At 50.4% G+C, this 5,623-nt stretch overlaps 1 long non-coding RNA gene across 1 annotated transcript; it reads right to left on the bottom strand.

Annotated features, from left to right (window-relative positions):
- Positions 1-606: 606 nt before the first annotated feature.
- On the bottom strand, positions 607-3,643 carry LOC140399769 (uncharacterized). The gene is made up of 2 exons (XR_011937863.1): positions 3,087-3,643; positions 607-931 (listed from the first exon to the last, which is right to left on the bottom strand). It is a non-coding gene; the product is annotated as an uncharacterized lncRNA (long non-coding RNA).
- Positions 3,644-5,623: the final 1,980 nt, after the last annotated feature.

The raw sequence follows: 5,623 nt of genomic DNA, 5'->3' as shown, positions 1-5,623 counted from the left end.
ACGGTGCCCTGACCCCGTCCATGGTGCCTAGAGACCCTTCATGGTGCCCTGATCCCCTCCATGGCGCCCAGAGACCCTTCATGGTGCCCAGACCCCCTCCATGATGCCGAGAAACCCGCAACGGTGTTCTGAAACACTTTACGGCGCCTAGAAACCGTTAACGGTTCCCGGAAAACTTTTGTGGTCACCTGAAAACATCCGGGGTGCCGTGAAAAATGAAAGCAAACCTCAGCACCCACTGAACATTTCCTCCACACTCTGATCTCCTGCACCATCCTCTGAATCACTTCACCATCCTCTTACCCACCCACTAAATCCCTTCCCTATTTTCTGAATCAATTGCCGAGCTCCAGAACCATTTCCATGGTTACCTTCTATCACTTCCAGACCCCCAGCTCGTTCTCCATAGCCCAGTACTTGAGACATCCTCACATGTAAGTGGTCAGAGAGCTGATATTGTGGCCCCCTATCTTATCTCAGACCATTTGCACCGACCTCCCCTCCCCTTTATCTGGAATGTACACATCTGTTCCCAGCCTCAATTCAAACCGGACACCTTCGCTACAGACAGCCTGATCCTGAGGGTTAACAAGACATGAAGCAGTGACCAATGCAGTAAGTTTTATTTCTGATTACAGGCCATTATCCAGACAGCAGGAATACAAGATCAGGTGTTAGAGGAGTGAAGTAATAAATTAGCCTGTTGTCCAGGAAAGAAGCTTCCATTCAGAGAGAACATGGAGATCCCGGGTTGATGGTCGCCCCTCACTGGATCATTCATCTTTACCTTCAATACCGTTTTGACCATTCATCGTTCGATAGAATTTTTTTTTTTTCCGGGAAAGGGGAACGTCAGGTATCATCTTCTCAGTGATTGGCTCATCACTGAGTCTGGTCACGTCACTCGGCGGATGTTTTGAACGAAAACCCCCTAAAAGTAAAACAAAACATGATGAAGGAATTAATTACGGGTTCTTCAGCCTGATGGAGAACAATGAGAAAACAGAAAGCAGAATCTCTCAGCCTGACAGGGACACACTCGGCACAAAGCAGCAACATTAGGTTTGTTGTATATAATAATATTCCACAGTTTACAGCCTCCCACTCGAGAACTTGAAAAAGCCCACTCCGTCTCTCCATCTCCTGGTCTGTACAAACTCACTCACTCCACCTTCTGGTCTGTACAAGCTCACTCACTCCACCTCCTGGTCTGTACAAACTCACGCCCTCCACCTCCTGGTCTGTACAAACTCACTCACTCCACCTCCTGGTCTGTACAAACTCACGCCCTCCACCTCCTGGTCTGTACAAACTCCCTCCCTCCCTCCACCTACTGGTCTGTACAGACTCCCTCTACCTCCTGGTCTGTACAAACTCACCGTCTCCCTCCAACTCCTGGTCCGTACAAACTCACTCCCTCCACCTCCTGGTCTATATAAACTCCCTCCCTCCCTCCACCTCCTGGTCTGTACAGACTCCCTCCACTCCTGGTCTGTACAAACTCCCTCCCTCCCTCCACCTCCTGGTCTGTACAGACTCCCTCTACCTCCTAGTCTGTACAAACTCACCGTCTCCCTCCACCTCCTGGTCTGTACAAACTCCCTCCCTCCCTCCACCTCCTGGTCTGTACAAACTCCCTCCACCTCCTGGTCTGTACAAACTCCCTCCCTCCCTCCACCTCCTGGTCTGTAGAAACTCCCTCCCTCCACCTCCTGGTCTGTACAAACTCCCTCCCTCCACCTCCTGGACTGTACAAATACACCCCCTCCAACTTCTGGTCTGTACAAACTCCCTCCACCTCCTGGTCTGTACAAACTCACTCCCTCCATCTCCTGGTCTGTACAAACTCCCTCACTCCCTCCACCTCCTGGTATTGACAAACTCACTCCCTCCACCTCCTGGTCTGTACAAATTCAATCCCTCCACCTCCTGGTCTGTACAAACTCACTCTCTCCCTCCACCTCCTGGTCTGTACAAACCCACTCCCTCCCTCCTCCTCCTGGTCTGTACAAACTCACTCCCTCCACCTCCTGGTCTGTACAAACTCCCTCCCTCCACCTCCTGGTCTGTACAAACTCACTCCCTCCACCTACTGGTCTGTACAAACTCACTCCCTCCACCTCTTGGCCTGTACAAACTCCCTCCCTCCACCTCCTGGTCTGTACAAACTCACTCCCTCCCTCCACCTTCTGGTCTGTACAAACTCACTCCCTGCCCCCACCTCCTGGTCTATACAAACTCACTCCCTCTACCTCCTGGTCTGTAAAAACTCACTCCCTCCACCTTCTGGTCTGTACAAATTCACTCCGTCCCTCCACATCCTGTTCTGTACAAATTCACTCCGTCCCTCCACATCCTGGTCTGTACGAACTCCCACCCTCTACCTCCTGTACCGAAGTACAGTGAAAATTAAATGGGGAGAAATGGCTGATGGAGATGCTGATCCTGTCCTCACACACAGTCCACACTCTCACAATCTGTAGCAGTGTCAGTGACCAGAGCCCCAGAGGGGCAATTTCTTCACTCAGAGGGTAGTAAGTGTCTGGAATGGGCTGCCAGAGGTAGTAGTAGAGGCGGGTACAATTGTGTCTTTCAAAAAGCATTTAGATGGTTACATGGGTAAGATGGGTATAGAGGGTTATGGGCCAAGTGCGGGCAACTGGGACTAGCTGAATGGTAAAAACTGGGCGGCATGAACTGGTTGGGCCGAATGGCCTGTTTCCATGCTGTAAACTTCTATGATTCTATGATTCTATGAATAAGGACAATGACAGAGTTTCCGGATCAATGATCCCACTTAGACCCAGCAACGTGCCCCGCTCAGTAACTTGTGGTTTCATTATTGATCCGTGTGGACCAGCTCACATAACCAACAAGCCCCGCGAAGCACTCCGATAGTGACTAAAATATCAGAGATTTGCCAATGGAGATTGTTTATCCTGAATTCTTCAGTTTGTTTTAGAATCTCACAATCCACATCTCTTAACCTATCAAACCATTGCATTCAAAGCAAATACAATCGATTTAAAATTAATCTGCATGAACCCCAGCGGCTTTAGTGTTGGAGAACGTTAAGAGATTCTTACTTCCTTCCATAATATCTGGCCTCGCTCCAGTAGGATTGCTCTGAGTCAGCACTAGAAGTACAAGCACCAGGAACAGCGCTTTCTGCATCTTCACTGGGGTCTGTCAGAGTTACGGTCAGAATGCTGGTGTAGATCTGCTCTCTATCTAATCGCGGAGTGTTGCTGCTTTTATAATCCCACGAGCGGGCGTGTCTGCTTCCTGGTGATATCATTGGAAACTGTGTTTTCCTTATTGCTGCCTTATTTCCATGAATGTCGCCTTGAGCAAAGCCAGATCCACACAGCTGTTTAGTTTAAAAATCTAAAGGGGACAGCAGTGTACCTCGCTAGTGTTCCACATGATGTGTTCCTCTTGCTGACAGCCTCTCCCTCCGAAATGAAGCTGTGCTTAGACTACATATACAGACACAGTGCCTGTAAAAATGTTCATCAAAACCCCTGAATTTGGACGAACGTCCTTTTTTGTGAAGCACATCTGTATCTTAGACCCTGTCGCGTTGTGTAAGGCCATCTTCAGATGCCTATCCACATGTAGGTCCGGACACTGTATCCCTGCACTCTTCAGACCGGAGACATTATTTCCGTGTCGTCCCTCCCTCGCACTTTTGTTAAAATGCATCACGTCACAATGAAGGAAAAGAAGAGCAAAGCAAATTACAGCACAAGAGCAGGCCCTTCGGCCCTTCAAGACTGCAGCCACTTTGCTGCCCGTCTGAAAGGCGCTTCTGTGGCCGCGAAAGGACTCCAGGTTGGTAGTTTGCCTCCCTGATGCCAAAGTCCTGGATGTCTCTGAGCGGCTACAGAGCATCTTCAAACGGGAGGCTATCAGACAGAGGTCATTGCCCACATTGGCACCAATGACATAGGAGAAGGAGTAGCGAGGTCCTGTGACTGCAATTTACGCAGCTCGGTACAATATTAAAAAGCAAATCCTCTAGGGTAGTAATCTCAGGAATACTCCAGGCGCCATGTACTCGCAAGGCTAGCAACAGGGATATAGTGCAGATGAACACGTGGCTAAAGGACTAGTGCAGAAGGGAGGGCTTCAATTTGTTTGATCACTGGGATGTCTTCCACGGAAGGCGAGGCCTTACAAGAAGGGCAGGTTACACCTGAACTAGAGGGGCACCAATATCCTGACTCGGAGGCTTGCTTGTATGCTATCTGTCTTACTCAGATACACTCCAGACCTCCAGGCCCACTGAGTTCGACCTCCCTCAGCCTCCCCTTCCTGTTATCCTGGCTGACCCTGGTACCATGCTCATCCCCAGTCTCTACACTTGCTCGCGTACTGTCCTGATTCCCACCCCTGCCAGATTAGTTTAAACCCACCCGCACAATACAGCTGTAGATGGTTGGGCCCCCAGCAATATCCTGAGGAACTCCTGCAGCGATGCCCAACCATCGTACCTTCTGCCAGTTATGACTCCAACCAGCGGAGAGTTTTCCCCCTGATTCCCATTGACTCACAGTGGAACATCATCTTCGTGTATTTCATGATGCCTTTCTTTTATTCCTTTCTTTATCTCTGTCGCACATACCGACTACTGCCTGGGGGTCTGTACTTAACTCCCATCAGGCTTTTTCCCCTTTCTGCTCCTCAACTCTACCCACGCAGATTCTATGCCTTCCGACCCAATATCGCTTCTGACTATAAATTGAATTCATTTCCTTACTAACAATGCAACCACGCTCCCTCGTCCCAGCTGCGTGTCCTTTCTGGAGGACAGAGATCATTGGCTACTTAAGTCCCAGCCCTGATCCCCTTGCAGCCACGATGCCCCCAACATCGTACCGGCCAAATTTCAATTTGCGCGACCACCTTATTCACCTTGTTTCGTATAACGCACGCATTTAGGTGCAACCCCCTCATTCCAGAATAGACCGCCACCACCGCCCCACTCCGTTATCATATTTGTCCCCTCTTTTGCTTTAGCTGAAGTTGGATTCCTGCCACCTTCTCCTGTTGTACAAGGTGTTCTGGAAACTTTATTATCATTTCTGCAGGCCTCGGCCCCTTTAATTAAATTAAAGTCCTCTCCATTGACCTGCACTTCGACCTTCTCCTTTAACTTGGAGTTTCTAAACCACGCCCATATGTTCGGGTCATGCCCGGCACTGGATGGGTTCTGGAGGGGGGTTGCGAGAACTATATCTAAGGTGGTGAAAGTCCAGGTCAAGCCAAGTTGGGGGCTAGCACTATTTGGAGTGGCGGACGAGCCGGGTGTGCAGGAGGCGAAAGAGGCCGGCATTCTGGCCTTTGCGTCCCTGGTAGCCCGGCGGAGGATCTTGTTAGTGTGGAAAGATGCGAAGCCCCCCAGTGTGGAAGCCTGGATAAATGGCATGGCAGGGTTTATCAAGTTGGAGAGGATAAAGTTTGCCTTGAGAGGGTCAGTGCAAGGGTTCTCCAGGCGGTGGCAACCGTTCCTAGACTATCTCGCGGAGCGTCAGATGAAGATCGGTTAGCAGCAGCAGCAGCAACCCGGGGGGAGGGGGGACATCTCTTTCGGGGGGGGGGGGGGGAGGCTGGACGGGGA

This window comes from Scyliorhinus torazame, chromosome 23, assembly GCF_047496885.1.
Source record: "Scyliorhinus torazame isolate Kashiwa2021f chromosome 23, sScyTor2.1, whole genome shotgun sequence".
NCBI lineage: Eukaryota > Metazoa > Chordata > Chondrichthyes > Carcharhiniformes > Scyliorhinidae > Scyliorhinus > Scyliorhinus torazame.
The sequence above is the reverse complement of the archived record's forward strand: the minus strand, read 5'-3'. Positions and strand labels throughout refer to the sequence as shown.